The sequence below is a fragment of the Mauremys mutica genome, chromosome 8 (assembly GCF_020497125.1).
Source record: "Mauremys mutica isolate MM-2020 ecotype Southern chromosome 8, ASM2049712v1, whole genome shotgun sequence".
Lineage (NCBI taxonomy): Eukaryota > Metazoa > Chordata > Testudines > Geoemydidae > Mauremys > Mauremys mutica.
In genome coordinates this window covers 62,606,821-62,627,384 of record NC_059079.1, presented here as the reverse complement: position 1 = coordinate 62,627,384, position 20,564 = coordinate 62,606,821, and the positions used below count along the sequence as shown (strand labels likewise).

Genomic DNA, 20,564 nt, shown 5'->3' with positions numbered 1-20,564 from the left:
AGGGACAGTCACGATTTTGGGGTCTTTTTCTTATATAGGCTCCTATTACTCTCCACCCCCGTCCCAATTTTTCACATTTGCTGTCTGGTGACCCTAGGTCAAAACTTCCCTGAGGGAGAACTAAAGGTAGAAGAAGAAGCAGCGGCAGCCTCTGAGGTGGGAGGGTATGAAGCACAGGCCTTGTTGTGCATTATGGCTGTCATGCTAGCCAAGCGCAGACTGTGAGCGGCTCCTCCCCACTGCTTACATGTGGCTGTTCTACACAAGAGCGCAGAGCCCATCACACCAACATCAACACACTGTAGATAATTAACTGAGGACAGCCAGCAAGTGCCACAAACATTGAGTCCGATTCTGACACCTGATATCGCCATCCTAGAATACCAAATAGGACTCAGACCTCAGATGATTTCTCATTATGGAGCCCTGTACACTGGGGTGCATCATCCTATGTGTCCTCAAGTTGTACAGGCAGGACTGTCTGCCAGCCTGTTTTGCCCCACCCCGCCACCCATCCCAGCTCTGTCTCTCCCTCACTTCCCTGTCTTCTTGCCTCCTTTCTCCCAGTCTAATGGCTGTTTCTGAGCAGTGGTATATTTGTTGGCTTGCTCTTTTGGTGACATCTTCTTTTAATAAGGAAATCTGTCTCTTAGCAGCTTCTTGCCTAAGGCTGTGCTTAGTTAAAGTGTAAAATGTCAAACTTCGGCAAGGATGACAATAACCCTGCTGGGCGAAGGAGGGCAAAACCATGGCCACCCCAGGGGCAGGCTGGGACTATCAAGCCATTCCATCAAGGGAGAGAGTGAAATCTATTTCCACATCCCTCGTCTTCATTCCAGGAAAAGAGGCTTGGGAAGCTCCGTTTAAAGCTGCTTTGCACCAGAGGGAATTTACTTGCAGCGGGTCTTACAAACAGCCAATGCTTCTGTGCTGATGATCTGCTAAACTGGACGCTCTTTGGAGCAGGGAGAGTCTCTCACTAAGATTATGTACAGCACCTAGTGCAACCGCGCCCTGATTTTTCTTTGAGACCTCAAGATGCCACTGTAATACAGCAGATAAGGCTCATATTTCCCAACTCAATTTATGATCTAAATAGACCATCAGCAAGAGCGACTTGGCAAGAAAATCCCCCACGATCAATAAATTGCTCCAATCCTGATGGGTATAGAGCAGATTTAAGCTGAGCAAACTCAGACCCTTGAGTATTCTCCAGCATGGGGGAATCCAACAGAGTGGCTCATATCACATCATTCTCCCAAGGGGGCAAGAAGCATAGCTGGGATCTATCTGTGCCATAGGGGTTACTGGTGGCTCCTCTCCCTGCAATGGGCTTTAGTGACCCCAATATTTAGACAGTCTTGAACTTTGGATGGGGGTTCAAAAATCTGGTCCAGAACCTGGATCCAAATTATACAGGCTCAGGCCTATCTCTAGTTCTGAGCTGGGAGGAAAGAACCTCAGAACATTCAGAGATGCTTCTGGGAACTAGCTGGAAATCTCATATGAACAGAGTGTTCCACCACACTCCTGCTTCTGGTTGTACCAGCGCCCACTGTCAGATCAAACTCTCTCCTGAAATTTTTGCCACTGACGATCACCACCAGGGCCAAAAGGGGCAGAAGAAAACAAATGTAAAGCCACCCAGTTAAAAACTTACCCTCATTTTTTTTCAACCCTCAAGGTTGGGTGTTGGGTTCTGTATTTTAACCAGGCTTATTTGCTATTCTTTTCTAGTAGAAAGAGTGAAGCCTCTTGAACTGCCATTTAGATCAGTCGGGAGATGTCCCTATCTGACACCTCCTCCTTCACAGCCTTGGGGGACATTAGCTAAGAGCTGACAGAAAGGGGGTCTCTAGTCTGCCCGTATTCTTGTTGTGCTCCAGGTTTCTGGGAGCCTGGTATTAATCCCCTAAGAATACAGAATTCTACATTGCTGGGTCTCAGAGCGCTAAAGTGACTTGCCCAAGGGAGTGGTATGTCGGAGACCAGACCTCAGGACTCTTGCCTGATTTCATATTTTGTTATAGACTTAAAACACCAACCTAGCTTGTCAAGGGACACAAAACCTGGGCTAATTTTTAGCAAAAGTGCTCAGATATATTATTTCAGGTAGAAACCATGCAAAACTCAGTGTCTTCACACCACCAGGCCAACTTGGCACCTTATTGCTGAGCTTGGCTTTGAGCTATGGACTTCATTCAGAACTGAAGCTGAATGTGAAATTGCCAGGGCATGAACTGAAATTGGAAGCATAAGTTTGCAAGAAACCATAAACTTTAGAGAGCTCCTGACAAAGTCCCCTTGGACAGTGGGTGATTTGCAGGAACTCCCATCCGCCTTCTGGGGATGGTTCCTCAGCATGGCTTCTGTGGCACTTTCCAGAGAATTGCACTCACTAGGGAAGTATCTATGGATGGCATTTCATTGTCAAGCTCTCTCTCTTAAAGTGAGCAATTCTTTCCTTTCTGTAGCAGGATAGGGATGCAATAACTCATGAGTAATTGACCAACTGGCTCTTCTATGAAGCCCATGCACCTACTTTTCACCCCAACCTTGTGAAAAATGACCTCTCTCCTCCAACCCAAGGACACCCCTCTACGTTACATAACATCTCTAATGAGCGAAGAGGTGTGCGTGCATGTGTGTGTGTTGTGTTTTCCCAGCTAATGCATGTCAGGATCTGTTTAAGCCTCACTTTGTGCTCAAATGTCACCCTGCCAGAATTCATTACATCCCGTTTATTAATTAATTAAAATATATTTATACAGAACAGGCTTTATGAAATGGAGTTAAAAATAACGTTTTGAGAGCTGTCCCCTGGATGGAGCAGTTTTTCTCAGATGGCAGCAGTCAGGTCTGTAGCCCCAGCCTTCCCTGTCAGCACTGACTCATGGGGGAGTTGATGATATGGAAATTCTGTAATTAAGGCTAGAAAAATCACAGGCACGCTTTCATGCGGGGGCTGGTTATGTCGTTTTTGCTGGATGGCAGCTAAAATGGCCTGCGGCCTTGTCACCAGGTGGTGTAATCCTGTTGGTTCTTACAAGGTAAATAGGACTGGCCTGAGTCTGTGCTCAGCTAGGAGGCCTTCAAGGGAAACATAAAATGCTGTAGAAGTGACGAGGCCCTGCCATCTAAGTCAAGGCAGAGCCTCAGCATGGTGTTAGGGGGCGCTCATCTCAAATGAGTTGGGATCTGAGCTCCTGGTGGGTCATTGTCAGTGCAGCCTAGATTCCTAGCCACATTCCAGTTTAGGCCATTGCATTCTGATCATTCCTTAAATTTCACCTGCAGTTTCCTTTGGGTATGGTACCCTCATGCATTTCCTGTCCTGAATGCAGAGCACAGACATCTGGTGGCTGAATAATATACTACAAGTAGATACAGCATTACCCATGCAGGAGGGAGGAAAGGTCCATCAAAAGGCATGTCCTCCAAAAAGGATTGATGCACAAAAAAACCAGTGCTGTGATGTGCTGGCACAGTGCTATCAGATAGTGGCTGATCGGCTGCTGCACAAAGAACCTGGGTAAGAAGGGAAGGGGAAAGGAGTATGTACATATAGGGTAGCTGGAATTTTACCAGCTGTGCCATGTGTTTCTTCTTCCAGGAGCATATGCCCAAGCAGGGCATACCCTTCTCCACCAAGAAACCCTCTCTCACATCCAAATGCACAAGTTAAAGCAGCTGCAATCCATCCTTAAATGAAATGCCAGAGGCTGGAGAAACCTGTCCAAGAGATGGCAATGCCATCAAAGGGGAAGGGATGCTGGCAAGGTCATAAAATGAGCAGCACAGAAAGGAAGACAGCACTGCAATTAGAGGTCAGTGGCTGGAGACATGATCCCTTGGTTGGATGTAGCAAAACAGTGGACCATACTCACGTCCACAGCTCCAGTGTAGAGACATCAGTCAGTGGTGCTTTCCTCCCATGCACAGTGGGGATCTATGCCTGCTGAGTTGTCTGTGTGTTGGCTCTGACCCATTGTTTAGGTCCCAGGCTGGCTTGAATTCACCTGTCCTGCTACAGCTAATGTTCTGCTGGAGATAAATTCCTCAGCTTGTTGCCCGTATTCCTGCTGCCCCATGTAGCACCACTGTTATCACCTGTGGGTCGTGTGTTGCTGACAGACCAGCTCAAATCAAAGCCATAGGCCAGTTCACTTGTGTGTGAATATCAAAGAAATGTTAAATGGGCTACAGAGTAGCAGCCGTGTTAGTCTGTATACGCAAAAAGAACAGGAGTACTTGTGGCACCTTAGAGACTAACAAATTTATTTCAGCATAAGCTTTCATGGGGTACTTCCACCTTTTCATGTTCTCTGTATGTATATATATCTTCTGTCTGTGTGTTCCATTCTATGCATTTGAAGAAGTGAGCTGTAGCCCACGAAAGCTTATGCTGAAATAAATTTGTTAGTCTCTAAGGTGCCACAAGTACTCCTGTTTTTAAATGGGCTAGTAGGTATAGGCCAATTCACTTGTTAGAATAGAACAAAGGGGGATGTTATCACATTACAGTTACATGGCATATACCCCAGTACACTACATTTACCTGTTGGTTGTTATTGCCTAACATTATATATATCCTTGTACTTAACCCTGGATCAAAAGTGTGTGTGTGTGAGAATTTACTTCATGAAAACAAATGAAAGATTGTTTAGATTGTTGTAAATAAAGTGTATCTGTAATTGGATTGCCCATCAAACAGGACTGGAGCCTTGGAATTGTAAATGAAGAAGCATGCTAATTTCAAAGTATGAGTCCTTGCGTTGGACAATGGGAAATCCACAGATCCTGTCTGTGTTTAGTCAACAAAGGAAAAGTCCATGCTGTGATGGAAACACTTGCTGAGGTAATGATTGCTTTCCATTCAAGACAGCTATAAGAATGAGTCCCGGGAAGGATCCTGTATCTCTGAACTGTTTTGGATGCTAACAGGGTGGAATACTGAACAAGTGGAAAGATCCCCAGAATTTCTCTGGGTAACCCTAAGGAACTTTTGGAAATCTTGCAGATTACTACAACTCTGCTAACATTTTGGATTTACAAACGTTGACTCACCTGTTAATATATTCTACCTACTTTAACTTCTCAATAACTCTCATTTCATTTTCTTAGCTAATAAACCTTTAGTTAGTTTACCAGAGTAATTGGCTGCCAGTGTTATCTTTGGTGTAAGATCGAGAGTATCCACTGACCTGTGGTAAGTGACCAATCCTTTGGGACTGGGAGTAACCTAATGGGAGGTGATTTGGGGTTTTAATAACTTCTCATCACAAGGTCTAGTTTGTCTGAGTGGCAAGATGCACTAGAGAGTCTCAGGGAATAGTTTGTGACTCCGTGCTAAGACTCACACATAGTAATACAGGAGTGCACATGTGATAATGACTTGGTGAAATCTAATTATAGACTATACCACTGTTGACTGGTTTTAGGATGTCTGGAGACCATTTAAGATCACCCACAATAAAAACCAACAAGGGAGTGCAGGAGTAAAACGCAGGTATGTTTATTAGAAACAAGGTAAGTAAATGGGGTATGCTATAAAGGACTCTCAACACAGGTGGGCAAGGTAAATAGGTAAAGGTGACACTATAACTATACTGACTGTGACCAAAAAGGGTTTACTCCCTTCCCAAGACAGGTCCCAGGTAAGGGGTATGGAAGAATTAAAAGGTCTCTACCATTTCTTGCAGCTTGTGTCTGGAGCCTCCTGACCTCACGACGCAGGTCAGGTCTGGAACCAACCAGGTGACTCAGCAGGATCACCTCAGGCAATAGCTAGGTGGTAACTCTGATTGATGCTGGTGATTCTTATTCTCCTCCCCTGCATCGTCATGGGTGCAAGTAAGATCCAGATGAGAGGGTGGCAGCTAGCAGTGTGTTAATCCCTCTCATAACCCTAAGGCGCGGTGCTCTGGCTTATGCACCTGAGTAGAACACACTGCTATGATCCAGCACTCTGCCACTCAGGTCGGCAGCCCCTTTCCTCTGATGTGCTAACCCTTACATGTCCTGCTGTTACTGGGCAAATCACATGTCACAGGGTTGCCCGGTTGCCTGCCTTTCGGTAGAAAGGGCAGAAAACTACAGCTAAGGAGGGGGAAGAAGGGCAGCCAAGATGGCATGTAGGTATTAATGCCAAAACAGAAATACAGAAATTCTCCTCTTACAAGTCCCCTCCTTGTCAGCAAGAATTCCCTTCAAACATTGGGATCTGATGCTGACACACCTTGCTGACACCCAGGTAGGGTGGTACACCTGGATTTCTTGTCTACCTTCCTGAAATTGTTATGAGCCCACCTGTATTGTGACAAATGCAATATGAGCATAACAAATTGCAACAAAAACAAAATTGTAAAAGGATGCACCAATGAGTGCCAGGATTCAGCAGCCTCGGTGGGGTCAGCAAACAGAGATCTCTACCAGTTACTTATAGTTGCTGTCCTCTGCACTCTTTTGAGGACTGCTTCTATTTGTTCTGATGAGTGGCGAATGGTAAGCATAGCTGACTTACCTCGTTCTACAACCTCATCAACATGCCTGGTGAGGTCCGGGTGCTCCATCAATTGGCTGATGAACAAGATGTTCAGTCCCAGACTCAGCAGTTCAACATGGTTGTAAGGATACTATGCAGTTCGAATATTTCTAGATGTCATCCTTTCCGATTGAAACTTAACATCGCACCCCTCTATGGTTAGGACAAATTATAAGCACAAGTTAGGGTGGATGTCATTATCTATAGTATAAAAGGTATTTACAATAAATGTTTTGCAATAACTCCTGAGACATACACAATGATCATTAATGACCGCTATCTGGGAATGGGAAACAGATTGAGGCTGCAATTCATAATGGCATTTACCTTCATCAATATTTAAGCAAATGTGTGCACCTAAGAATACCCCATGTGGACACAAGTATCCCTGGTTGGGCTTCCATAGACACGAACCAACATCTACTGCGTGATAGTCTATCTCCTCCTGAACTACCTATTTTGGTACATCTATGGGCATCAGGGTGGTGCCATTGGCATTAATGCCAAGAGGAAGCAAGGGATAGGCCCACTTTGAGGTGGCATTCATTATTATAAGTACTCTGGCAGTGGCTACCTTCATATATGGATTGTATATAAAATCCAGGAGTTCCCACCAAGTATGGTGTTCCCTCTTAAAGGAGGAAACATGCTTGAGCATGATGTTCCTTATCTCAGTTGGTAGGGAGCCCTGAAATCCTGATCTCAAAATGCCACTAGATACTGCTTGCAGCCAGACTTGTATCTGGATGCATGCCAGAGCCCACGAGGTGTTTCCCTGGAGACCCTCTATGCTGCTAATAATTCTTTTGACATCCTTATTCTGGGCACTATACCAGGCCTTGATTACATCAGCCAGATTGTACTCTAGGTCTCTTATTTTGTCTAGAGCTGCTGACAGTGGCTGGTTATCGGGAGCCACTTCTTGACCCAGATTATTGACCTGTAAGGCCAGAGATCCAATACGTAGGGAGCTTATGAAACCCAATCCTGCTTCTACACCATCCATGATCTTGGCAGCCAGATCTTTTTTTTCCCACAACCCCGATAGCTTCACTAAGCACCCTGAATCCAAGCTTCCCAACCCTGGACAATAGGTTTTACAAGGGTAAGCATTTGGGCTCTATGCTGCTTACCAGGGTTTGCATGTTGACACTAGCCCTCTTCACTGAGTACTTAAGGTCTGAGATTAGTAGTCACCTTAAGTTTTCGTTGACCACAACAGAGCCCGTGTGGCTAATTAGAGGCTTAGGGATGACAGTAACCTCTATTGTTTGTATAGTACCATATGGACCTACCAAATACCACGTTCCAGATTAGCTGGTGTTGGTGAGAATGTCAATGTCCTCGTAACATCGTGAAATAAACTCGTTTTGGATTTGAGCCAAGCAAAACCCATTCACATTGTTAGAACTATTACAGAAATGGGGTAAATTACTGGTACAATTAACGTAAGATGGAACAAACCGGGGTATGCAGTCTGATTTGTAACAGGATGGGAGAACTGCAAACTCAGGGAAATTTTAACAGTGAGAAGCCCCTCCTGGATGCTGGGACTTAAATTGGAGGAAAAACAAATACATTTAGAAGGACTATTAGTGAGCAGTCCACCAGAGCACCTTACCTGTGGATTGGTGACTTCCAACACGCATGCATTTGGGACTTGATTTACCTTCCCTAATGGACCAGCATCTCTGACAGTAGTTAGATAGGAGCCTGACCCCTGGCCCACTATAGAATCTTGGAAACCCTCCTTCTCCAGGACCCACAATAAAACACATTTAGGCCCCAATAGATAATTGAACAGGGTTACTGGGGTTAACCCATCCAAAGGGCCTTGACCATGGACAACTCTGATAAACTTATGGCTTGCAGATTCCTGGGTAAATACAGCAGTTCCATAATTACAGCAGAAATGATCCCCTGGTTTCACAAAGAAAATTTACACTATGTACAATGATCAGACACAATATTAGCCAATGGAGGAGAGGACAGAAGTGGGACTCCTATGGCAGAAACAGAGAACATGTATTAGGACCCGTTCCCAGTTCCAGCGCCCTTCCAAGCCTTCATTTGGCTGGAATGAAACCATTTGGTTTTCTTCCCACACTTACCTGAGATTTCAATCTGATAAATGCATGGGCTGGCCTTGTTGATGATAGAGGCTGGTCCCACCCACCTCAGGCTCAGAGTATGGCCATGTTCTGAGTAAAATTTAAACTTTACCCAGTCCCCGATGTCCCACTCTGTTACTTTTACGTGCTCCAGCCATCTATCCATACCTCGTGGATGGCACTTATGTCAGTCAGGATCTTTGACATGTACTTATCTATATTCAGTCTGGGTTGGTATTCATCAGGGGTTGCCCTCCCACCCACCAAAGTTCCGGGAGTTTCATAGGCCTGCCTAGCATAGCTTCATTTGGCGTGAAACCATGCAATGCCACACTGGATCGTACTGCCATCAGGACCAATCGGAGTTTTAGGTCCCTTACCAATGAACTAATGATCTTCCTCAGAGCAGTTTTCAGGGTGCAGTTCATCCTTTCGATGATCCCTGAGCTCTGAGGATGGCCCACCACATGGACTCTCTGCCTGATTCCAAGGGCTTGGCAGAGGACTTTGGTCATTTCACCAACGAAATGCAGTCCCTGATCCGAGTCTATTGATGCAGAGAGGCCGAATCATGCAAAGGTCTCATTGAGGAGGATCTTGGCAGTAGTGGTAGCAGTACAATTGTGGGTGGAGTATGCCTTGACCCATTTCATGAATATATCTACGACTACCAGATGGTATTTGTGCTCACGGCTGGTACAGGGAGAGGTCCAATGTAGTCAACCTGTATCCTGTACCATGGACCTTCAGCCAGGTGGTGTTGCATAGGACCTTTAATAACATGGCTGTCTATGTTATTCTCGGGCCAGCTCAGGCAAGACTAGATGTACAGGGTTACGTCCTTATTCAGGTCAGACCACCAGGCCATACGATGATCCGGTCTGCAGTCTTGTTGGTGCCAAAGTGACCCTGGTTGTATGCTAGAGTCACCATCTCCTTACGGAGACATGATGGTAGCACTAAGACTGGCAAAGCCTCCTGTGAGTTCTTCAGGGTCAAGAGCAGACCATGCTCGTCATTGAATCTAGAGTAACCTCTATCCTCTTCCCTTTTCAGGAGGTCCTGCACATCAGAGTCTTTTTCCTGCAACATTTTTATGTCCACCTGCTGGTTTAGGTCAATGTCCTGATGCTGAACCCGCATTACTGGTTCAGGAGTCAAGGTCCACAGGTGTTCGTCCCCTAAGAGTGCTGCTTCCTTGGCAAGGCAGTCAGCTCAGTGGTTTAGTCGGGATACTTCTGCCAAGTCTCTGCTGTGGGCTTTTACCTTGCACAGGACTGTGGCTCCTTCTTGACTAGAAGCCAGGTCCCACGCATGACAAAGATATGCAGCATACTTGATCAGTTTCCCATCTGCTGACTTCATGTCCTGCTGCATCCAAACGGGCATCCAGCAGGTCAGAGTGTGGACTACTCACTCCGAGTCCGAGCAGATGCAGATGTTGGCATCTCCGTCTTCCTCGTGTAGGACTGCCACTACAGCTACCATCTCTGCCGCTTGGGCCGAGTGGGGCCTCAATGTGCCTTGCAGCATGCACTAGTTCGAAGGCTGGAAGGCTGCATAGCCAGTCCTGGGATGTCCATCCTGGTAGAAGCTGCTCCCGTCAACTGCCCATATGGTTAGGTGTTGCTCCTTCACCTTGCTGAAGTCAGCTTCAATTTTAAAAGGTGAAGCAACCTCTGGATCAGGTGCTGGTAATGGACACTTGTGCTCCTGTCACTCGGCGAGGAGCGCATATGGTAATATACAGAGTTGGGGGGATTTTTGCACCATGATGTTCTTATTTATGAGGCTGAGTGTCCAGTTAGCCAGGCGAGGGGCTGACACCCTACCCTCATTGACTCTGCCAGATAGGACGTACCTCACTGGTGTATGGGATGTCCTTAAGATGACGGGGGACATCCCCACGAGATACTCCCAATGGCTAAGGGACCAAACCAGGGCGAGTACCTCCCTCTCTCAAGGACTGAACTGCTTTTTGATCTCACTTAATGTCCAAGAGCCATAAGCTACTGGTTGCAGTCCAGTCCCTTGGTCTTGTAACAGGACCGCTCTAATGCTGTTCTCAGAAGTAGCCAGCTGTAGGTGATATGGGCACTCAAGTTTTGGGTAGGCAAGTGCAGGCGCTTTAGTTAAAGCCCATTTGAGTGTGCAGAAGGCTAGTTGATGGTTCTCGCCCCACTGCTTGGCTCTTCTGTAGCAGTTGATACAATGGCTTGACTACTTCGGCGTAGTTCTCAACAAATTCCTGGTAGAACCCTATGAGCCAAGGAAGAACCGGGGAGCAGACACATCACGAGGAGCAGGGAGTTTGCAGACCAACCCTGCCCATTGTTGATCTGGTCTCCATCCTTCTGGACCCAGGTGGATTCCCAGGTAGATGACCTTGTCCAAAGCCATCTGAGCCTTGGCTGGGTTTACCACAAAGCCTGTCTCACGGATCTTTCCTAAGACTTCATCCAAGACCTCCAGGTTTTCCTGATGAGTAGGGGTAGCCACAAGGATATCATCAACGTAACTTAATACATACTGCTGTTACCTCAGGGCCTTCCACATTGCTGACACAAATCGATGGCAGATGGAAGGTGTATTGTGTAGCCCCAGTGGAACTCTAATAAACGTCAGTTGTCTTCCTTCAAAAGCAAAGGCGAACTTGTGCAAAGAGGACCGGTGCAAGAGGATTCTGAAAAAGGCATTGGACAGATCTAGGGCCAAAAAAACACTTGGCACCAGCTATGATTGCAGCCATGATGTCATTATATTTGGCAACCACTGGGGCTAAAATGGGTGTCACGCAGTTAAGCTCCGGTAGTCAACTGTCAAGCGCCAAGTTTCTCGGTCTGCCTTCAAAACCAGCCAAATAGGAGAGTTGCAGGGACTCTCCGCCTCGATCAGTACCCCTTGCTGCAGATGGGCCTCAATGGTGGGCGTGAAACCCTCTGCGCCAGCGGCAGGGTACCTATACTGCTTAAGGGGTTTTGAGTCTGGACCATCCACCTGTACCTCTGCCTGGATTTTACCGCACTGGAGCTTGTTTTGAGCGAAAACAACAGGGTACCTTTGAGCCAAGTTGGTCACATCTGCTTCCCAACAGGAATGTGCAATGTTTTTAGGGGCCTTCAGGGCTGCAACCCTGTGGGAAGCAGCTACCATTCCATTCTGGTCTTGGTCTGTGAATTGGAGCAGCTGGCTGTTGGAAGGTCCACGATTACACAAAGCTTCCTGAGTAGATCTATGCCTAATACGCCTTGGCTGCCCAAACACTGGATTCTAAAGGCAATCTTGGCCGACATGTCCTGTATGGTGCAAGTAACGGGAACAGTGAAAAGACGGTTACTCACCGTTGTAACTGTTGTTCTTCGAGATGTGTTGCTCATATTCATTCCAGTTAGGTGTGTGCGCGCCGCGTGCACGTTCGTTGGAAGATTTTTACCCTAGCAACACTCGGTGGGTCGGCTGGGCGCCCCCTGGAGTGGCGCCGCTATGGCGCCGAATATATACCCCTGCCGACCCATCCGCTCCTCAGTTCCTTCTTGCCGGCTAATCCGACAGTGGGGAAGGAGGGCGGGTCTGGAATGGATATGAGCAACACATCTCGAAGAACAACAGTTACAACAGTGAGTAAGCGTCTTTTCTTCTTCGAGTGATTGCTCATATGCATTCCAGTTAGGTGATTCCCAAGCCTCACGTAGGCGGTGGGGTCGGAGTGAGATATTGCAGAATGCAAAACTGCTGAGCCAAGGGCTGCATCATCTCTAGACTGTCGAACCAATGAGGCAAAGGTGTGGACCGAGGACCAGGTAGTTGCACGACCTATCCCCTGGAAGGGGAAGAGAGCCAGGAAGGCAGCAGAAGAAGCCTGAGCCCTGGTGGAATGTGCAGTAAGGTGGCTCGATGGAACATGGGCCAAGTCAGAGGAGGTGCGGATGCATGCTGTCACCCAAGATGAAATCCTCTGGGAGGAGCCAGGTAGGCCCTTCGTCCGGTCTGCCAGTACGACAAAGAGGTGGGGCATTACAAAAGGGCTTTGTCCGCTCGAGATAGCATATGAGCGCCCTACGGACGTCTAGGGAGGGCAAATGTGCTCCCCTCGCGACGAGTGTAGCTGCGGAGAGAAGACCGGAAGGAAGATATCCTGGTTGATATGAAAGGTTGACAGCACCTTTGGGGAGGAAGGCCGGACGTGGTCACAACTGCACCGTGCCCTTGAGAAACACAGTATACCATGGGTTCAGCATGAGAGGCTGAAGCTCGGAGACTTGTCTGGATGATGCAAAGGCTACAAGGAAAAACTGTCTTTCAGGACAGGTACACCAGCGAACATGTTGTCAGTAGCTCGAATGGGGCAGGCATAAGACTGGTTAGAACCAGGTTGAAGACCCAGGTTTTGGCGGGCCAGATACATTAACGGAATGGAAGGTTTCCTACCACCCAGGAGAATCCTGTAGAACCGAGGCAGAACAACGTAACTCGGATCAGTTTAGCTACACAGCAGCCATGCTGTGAGGTGCAGGGATTGTAGGTTAGGATGGTAAAGTTTGCCGAGATCCTGCGTTATGAGGTTTGGGCAAAGAAGCAGGGGAATCAGATTGGCCACCGACAGGCCTAGCAACATGGTGTACCAGTGCTGCCTGGGTCACGCCGGAGCGATCATGATAAGGAGCACTCTGTCCCTGCGGAGTTTTAGCAGAACCTTGAACTAGCGGAAACGGTGGAAAGCGTACAGCAGACGGCTCGTCCACGGCATTAGAAAGCCTCCAAGATCGAGCCCAGGGAGAGGTCTTAGAATGAGCAGAACTTGCCTCTCTCTTTCCGTTCTCGCGACAGCGAAGAGGACTATGCGGGGAAAGCCCCACTTCCGGAAAAACGGAATGGATAACGTCCGGAGGAATCGACCACTTGAGAAACCTGAAGGATCTGCTGTGGCAATCCGCCAGAGTGATCTGGACCTCTGGGAGAAAGGACGTTACCAGGTCTATCGATTGGGCTGTGCCGAAGTCCCAGAGTCGGATAGCTCCCTGCAAAGAGGGGAGGACCGTGTTCCTTCGTGCATGTTTATGTAACACATGGCCGTTGTGTTGAGTGTGAACACCGAGACACAACGGCCTTGCAGGTGCTGCTGAAATGGCTGGTACACAAGGCAGACTGCTCTCAGCTCCCGGACATTGATGTGCAAGGCCAGCTCTGGAGCCGACCGAAGGCCGTGAGTGCGAAACTGACCCAGGTGAGCCCCCCAGTCGAGAGATGGGGCGTCCGTCGTGAGGGACACCGAGGGGTGAGGTGGATGGAACAGCATCCCTGCACACACCAGGGAGGGCATCGACCCCCAGTCGGGGGAGCCTGGGCCGCTCAGGGGGATTGGGGTGACCCTGACTATGCTGTCTCCGCCCGGGTGGCACCCCAAGGTGAGCCATGATTGAGATGGACGGAGGCGAACCCTGGCACGATTGGTTACAAACATGCAGGCAGCCATGAGACCCAGGAAACCTAGGCAAGTGCGAGCCAAAGTTCTCGGGAAGGTCCGTAGACCTTGTATAATTGTTACCATCGTGTGAAACCAAGGCTGAGGTAAGCAGGCTCTGGCAAGACTGGAGTCCAGGATGGCCCCAATGAATTCTATTCCCTGTGTGGGAATCAGAGCGGATTTCTGTATATGGATCATCAGGCCTAGACGCAGGAATAGATCCTTGTCGACGCCCACATGACTGGTAACTTGGGCTCTGGTGGTCCCTCGAATGAGCCAATTGTCTAGATACGGAAAACGTGTACCCGACGGTGGCGGAGAGAGGCAACGACTACAGCCATGCACTTTGAGTACACTTGGGGCTGTATAGAGGCCAACCGGGAGGACCGTAACTGGAGAGGATGACGGTTGGCCACAAACCGGAGGTACCTTCTGTGTGGAGGATAAATGGCGACGTGAAAATACATGCCCTTCATATCAAGGGCGGCATATCAGTCTCCGGGATCCAAGGATGGGATGACGGTCCCCATGGATACCATGCGGAACTTCAGGCGAACCATGAACTCGTTGAGTTCCTGCAGGCCTAGGATAGGTCTAAGACCTCCCTTCGCCTTGGGGATTAGGAATTAGTGGGAGTAGAACCCGTTGTTCCTTTCGTCCTTTGGTACCTCCTCTATAGCTCCAATGGTGAGGAGCGTCCGCCCCTCTTGCAAGAGGAATTGCTTTGGGGTCCTGACTGACGCCTACGACTGCCTCAGCGACGCCCGCTGGCAAAGCCCTGTCTTTGTCTAAGCGCAGAGTAAGGGCGGTGAGGCTGGGGGCGGAAAGGTCGGCGCTGAGTCACCGGCGTGTGCATGCCGAGAGGGAGCACACAGCGACCTTGCTGTCCTTTAGGCTTTGCAGCCTAGGGTCAGTTTTTTTTTTGTTTTTTTTTTTGAGAACAGGCCCTTGCCATTGAAGGGCCAGTCCTGTATAGTGTGCAGCAGCTGCGAGGGAAGGCTCGATAACTGGAGCCATGAAATATGCCTCTTGGCAACACCTGAGGCCCGGGTCGTGGCTGCGGAGTCAGCTACATCCAACGAGGCCTGGAGGGAAGCTCTCGCCACCTTCTTCCCTTTTTCCAGGAGGGCAGCAAACTCTTAACAGGAGTCCTGAGGAACCGACTCCGTAAATTTGCCCACTGCCGCCCATAGTAGCGGCTAAGCAGGGCTTGCTAGTTTGCTACGCGAAGTTGCAGGGCCCCTGCCGAGTACATCTGACGGCCCAGTAAGTCCATTCGCCTAGCCTCCTTGGATTCAGGGGCTGGTGCCAGCGGGCCATGGCGTTCCATCTCAGTGACGGACTGGACGACAAGGGAGCGGGGTGGGGTGGGGGGTGGACATATAGGTACCTGTAGCCCCTGGAGGATACCGTGTACATGCGTTCGACTCCTGTGCCTGCGGGCGGGATAGTAGCTTGAGACTGTCAGATGGTATCCACTTTGGCCTGGATCATCGGAATGAATAGTAGGGCCACTCTAGTGAGGCATCACCCGACAGAATGTCTACGACCGGATACCGTATCTCCAAGACTTCCCCCCACTTAGGGATTCAGATTGAGTGCCCCCCATCTCAGGAGGTCCTGATGGCCCCCCAAGTCGATTAGAGGAGGGCCCGAGGAATACGCCCCTGCCACAGCCTCATCTGGTGAGAAGAAAGAAGAAAAGGCTGGGGACAAGCGGGTCCTGTGTGGGCTCGCACTCCTGGACGACCTCCTGATCCGGTGGGACCGGTCGGAGGGGGGCGGCTAACTGTCTCCTGGCACCCAGTGCTCTGACGGAACAGAGCGAGATGGGATCACAGGTAGGCCTTTGGCCTGATGGCACGCCCGAGATGTACAGGGTGACCACTGATGGGGTCAGGGTCCTGGGCCTGGGGCACCTGGGAGACTCTGGTGTGCACATCTGAATCACAGTCCTGCGCGTATAAATTGCCTGCGCAGGACGACAGCGATGCATGTTTGGATGGCCATGGAGGAGCTAAAAAGCCCTGAGTAGGGTCTCCCTCTCTAGCTGACGTCGCTTGACGCGCAGGGGATCGGTACCGGGAGGCATACCGGTACCGGGAGCAAGAATGGGACCTGCCACCGGAGCGGTGCCGGGAGGTCGACCGAGATCTCGAGGCTCGACATCGGGAGTGGCGACGGGAGTCCGGTGACTGGAGCTGTACCAGGAGCTGGATCAGCGCCGAATGTACCGGGCCGGCGAACGGGACGCTGATCGGTGCCGCGAGTACGACCGGTACCGAAATGGAGAACGGTGCCGGGACTGTGAGCGGCGTCGGGACCTGGATTGGCGACGGGACTGAGAACATCTGCAGGACCGCGATCGTGAACGGTGCCGCTCCGCGGTGCCAACGCAGGGTGGTCTGATCAAGGCAGGCTCAGACTCAGTACAGCGCTCGGGCTGCGGAGCCGGCGGCTCTGATGCAGCTTAATAATGAGCTCAACCACGGCTCGTACCGGGGAGCTTTCCGGCACCGGACTCGACGGCTCTTGCGTGGCCGGAGGCGACGGTGCCGATATTGTCGGTGCCACGGCAGGTATCAGAGCCCGGCGGTCCGACTTAGTATAGCACTCGGGCTGTGGAGCAGGCGGCTCTGATGCAGCTTAATAATGAGCTCAACCACGGCTCGTACCGGGGAGCTTTCCGGCACCGGACTCGACGGCTCTTGCATGGCCGGAGGCGGTGGTGCCGATATTGTCGGTGCCACGGCAGATATCCGTGCTGGGCGGTCCGACTTAGTATAGCGCTCGGGCTGCGGAGCAGGCGGCTCAGACGCAGCAGGAGTCCTGTGCCTCTTCATCCTCCAGGAGAGGGATCCGTGCCAAGTGGACGACGGTGCCGGCAACGGCCGGTGCCGGGAGGCCTTGGTGGCACTGGCGATCCGGTGCCGAGGGAGCGCTTCTTGAAGACTTACCAGCGCTCGGTGCCGAGAGCGGAGGCGTAAGAGCTGCCTCCCTCAGGAGCTACTTGAGACGAAAGTCTCGCTCCCCTATTGTTCTCGGCTTAAAGGCCTTACAAATGCGGCACTTATCTGTCAGGTGAGATTCCTCGAGGCACTTAGGAGAGGATCTCTTGTTGGCATCGGCTTATGGCCGGCCGAGCACGGTTTGAAACCCTGTGAACCGGGCATAGTACCCGGCACCGGGTGCGGGGAAGGGAATAAGCCCCAAACCCCTGTGACTATATACACAAACTATACTACAAACGAATAAAGTTAACTATAGAAATCTGAACTATATATACAAGAATCAACGAGAGAAACTACGAGTAGCTAGGGAAGTGGAGGTCAGCTAAGCCGCGCTCCACTGTTCCAACGACCGACACGGGCGGTAAGAAGGAACTGAGGAGCGGATGGGTCGGCAGGGGTATATATTCGGCGCCATAGCGGCGCCACTCCAGGGGGCGCCCAGCCGACCCACCGAGTGTTGCTAGGGTAAAAATCTTCCGACGAACATGCACGCGGCGCGCACACACCTAACTGGAATGCATATGAGCAGTCACTCGAAGAAGAAGGATACAATGTTATTGCCCTCACTGTATCCCTCCAGCATCTTTTTGTCTTTTATGGGGATTTTCTTCACTGTTGAATCTCCCTCTGAACAGAAAAGGGAGACTGAGGGACCAGTATCAACCAGCAGTCACTGGTTAAATTGTCCGAATTCCCCTTTAATCCTGGCCAATGTTGTGGGCCTACCCCAAGCGTCCAGTTGTGTAGGCGCCTTTGCCCCGGTCGAGAGGAACCTATGCTAGTGGACTGGCCTGGGACCGATGCTACGGACAAGTTAGGCCCTGAGGGGGAAACTGGAAGTAGCCCGGGAGTAGCCGACCCCAGGCAGGCTGCAGACAGGCATGAGCCTATGTCAGTGTGTTGCGGTCAGGATCCCCACTGACCGTCAGCGGTGATAGCCGCTGCTAGGGCCCCGGGCTGGGACGCAGTGGAGTGGGCGGGCCTGCGTCCCCTGCTGCCACCTCACTCATGGGTGGCAGTCTTCCCCCTCACCCCAGTGCTCAGCCCCTGCACCAGAGGGCCTGAGCCCTGACTGTTGTTGCCCCGCCCTGGTCCAGGGCCTGGGCCTCTCTACTAACTGTTTGTTGCTCAGCCCCTGCACCAGAGGGCCTGAGCTCCCTGAACTTGTATTGCTGCTCAGCCCTGCCCTAGGGCCTGAGCCCTGACTGTTTGTTGCCCGCCCTGATCCAGGGCCTGGGCCAAGTTACTGAACCGTTTGTTTGCTCAGCCCCTGCCTAAGGGTCCGAGCCCGGAACTTTGTACTGTTGCGCAGCCCTGAGACAGAGGGCCCACGCCTGGCGATTTTGTGTTTGTCGCCCAGGAACACTGGGGACCGACTCAGAACAGAGGACGTGTAGTGAGCCAGTGTGGCTCCCTTCCGCCCTCAGGAGGGTTGAGCCCCGGCGCGAACCCTTACACTCTCCCACCTGCAGTTGACTTGGCAGGGCACTGAAGTCCTCTCCTGTCATGCACTCCCTGATTAGGGATGTGGCATCCTCCTTTAGAATACCTGGTATGGAGCACAGCCTAGCAAGCCAGTCCAATGGTGTGTCCCTTATAAGGGGACCCTGCGCCTTCCCCATTATGCGGGACTGCTCCGGGGTGTAAGCCTTTAGCTCCTGCCTGGTCTTGAGGGGCCTTGCTGATCCCGGTCTGTAACTAACTATGGTCGTAGTGATAGGGGCCATGGGCAGCTTAGACTCCTCCTCGCAGGTTTCCTGCAGTGGAGCCGAAGGTGTCTCAGAGCTCTCAGGGAGGCATGGCAGAGCTCCTCCTCTGAAAGCACTGGGCTGCTGCTGCAGCTCGTGGTAGCTTTACTCCTGCATGAGGGAGCCTTGCTTACCACCTGTAACATTCACTTTGTCCTCTTTAACTTTTCCTTCAGCTCTTCCATGGTCTGAAGGCAACTGCTATGCTCAGCCTGATGGTATTGACCAGAGCACAGCTCCCTTAGCAGCTCGCAGATAGCTGCCTATGATTCACTCTGCTGGTTATTCACTGGGAGCAATTCCTTCTCCCTCTTAGCCAGCAGCTCACTGAGGTCCTGAACCTTCAGCCCTAACCTTCCAACCTGTGACACATACGTATTGTTTTGTGTCACTAAGCCGTCCAACTTGAACCCAAGCTTCTCTATTTCCGAGTCCTGGGACTCTAACTGGGACTCAAAGTTTCTGATTTGGGTGGCCTGTGTGGAACTGACCTTGTCTAGCTCCACGCACACCAAATACATCCTGTAAATCAGGGCTCTTTTCTTAAGTTTCTTTGAGGGCTTGGGTTTTTTCAAACCCTACCAACTTCGAGACAGCGCACTCAGTGCCTCCCAGTCTGGAACAGATCTTCCGCCCAGGTGTTCTTCCCTTTATCAAAGTAATGGACACTCAGTGACTCTTTATTATACAGGGCACTCCAGCCGTCCTTCCCGTAGGCGCACACACTCATATTGATGGTAAGAGTAGTTCAAACTATCTGCCTCTTAGCTGGTCAAGCTGTCACTACTACTGCTGAGCAGCAGCAAAAATCCACACTGGGCTCCTTGCCTCGGTGTGTTGGAGATCAGGTCTTCTAACCTCCTCGGCAGCACGGGATATGGTGGGAGTGTGAGATGGGGGCCTCGGGCCTACAAGACGGACATGTCTTCCACTCGCCTTGTCACCTCCTTGATAACTGCCGCTGTGCAGGATCAGGCCTAGCAGAGATGCTCTGCTATGGCAGCCTTGGCCTGCTGCCTGCCTCGCCGACCTTACTGCTGTCAGTGGCTGTCTCCTGGCAATGGCCAGGAGTCAGCAGCCGCGGCAAGCCAACTCTCAGCCACAGGCTGGGGCTCTTCAATCGGAACCAGGGGACAAAGCCCGCAACCAAACCTTCGGCTTCCCAGAGGGTGCTTCCCAATTGAGGAAGCAATGAGTGTGTTGGCTCTGAGTGGCAAGAGTACCCTGAGCCAGCACTACCCTGGGTTTTAGGATGCCTGGAGACCAGTCGAGAGATTTGTCTCCCTACCCGCATCCATCATGAGGGTTTAAGATCACCAAAAATAAAAACCAACAAGGGAGTGCAGGAGTAAAACGCAGGTATGTTTATTAGAAACAAGGTAAGTAAATGGGGTATGCTATAAAGCACTCCCAACACAAGTAGGCAAGGTTAATAGGTAAAGGTGACACTATAACTATACTGACTGTGACCAAAAAGGGTTTACTCCCTTCCCAAAACGGGTCCTAGTTAAGGGGTATGGAGGACTTAAAATGTCTCTACCATTGCTTGCAGCTTGTGTCTGGAGCCTCCTGACCTCACGACGCAGATCAGGTCTGGAACCAACCAGGTGATGCAGCAGGGTGAGGAGTGGACCTCAGGCAACAGGTAGGTGGTAACTCTGATTGATGCTGGTGATTCTTATTCTC

General features: G+C 50.5%; 1 long non-coding RNA gene across 2 annotated transcripts in view; it reads right to left on the bottom strand.

Moving 5' to 3' along the window:
• The window catches only part of LOC123375515, a 105,457-nt gene that overhangs the window by 30,686 nt on the left and 54,207 nt on the right, over positions 1–20,564 (bottom strand). Inside the window, exon 2 of one of the 2 annotated variants that reach the window (XR_006581495.1) lies at positions 6,524–6,697. The exons of the other annotated variant lie outside the window; for it this stretch is intronic. This is a non-coding gene — a long non-coding RNA (uncharacterized LOC123375515). The remainder of the gene's footprint in view (positions 1–6,523; positions 6,698–20,564) is intronic. 2 annotated transcript variants of the gene reach the window in all.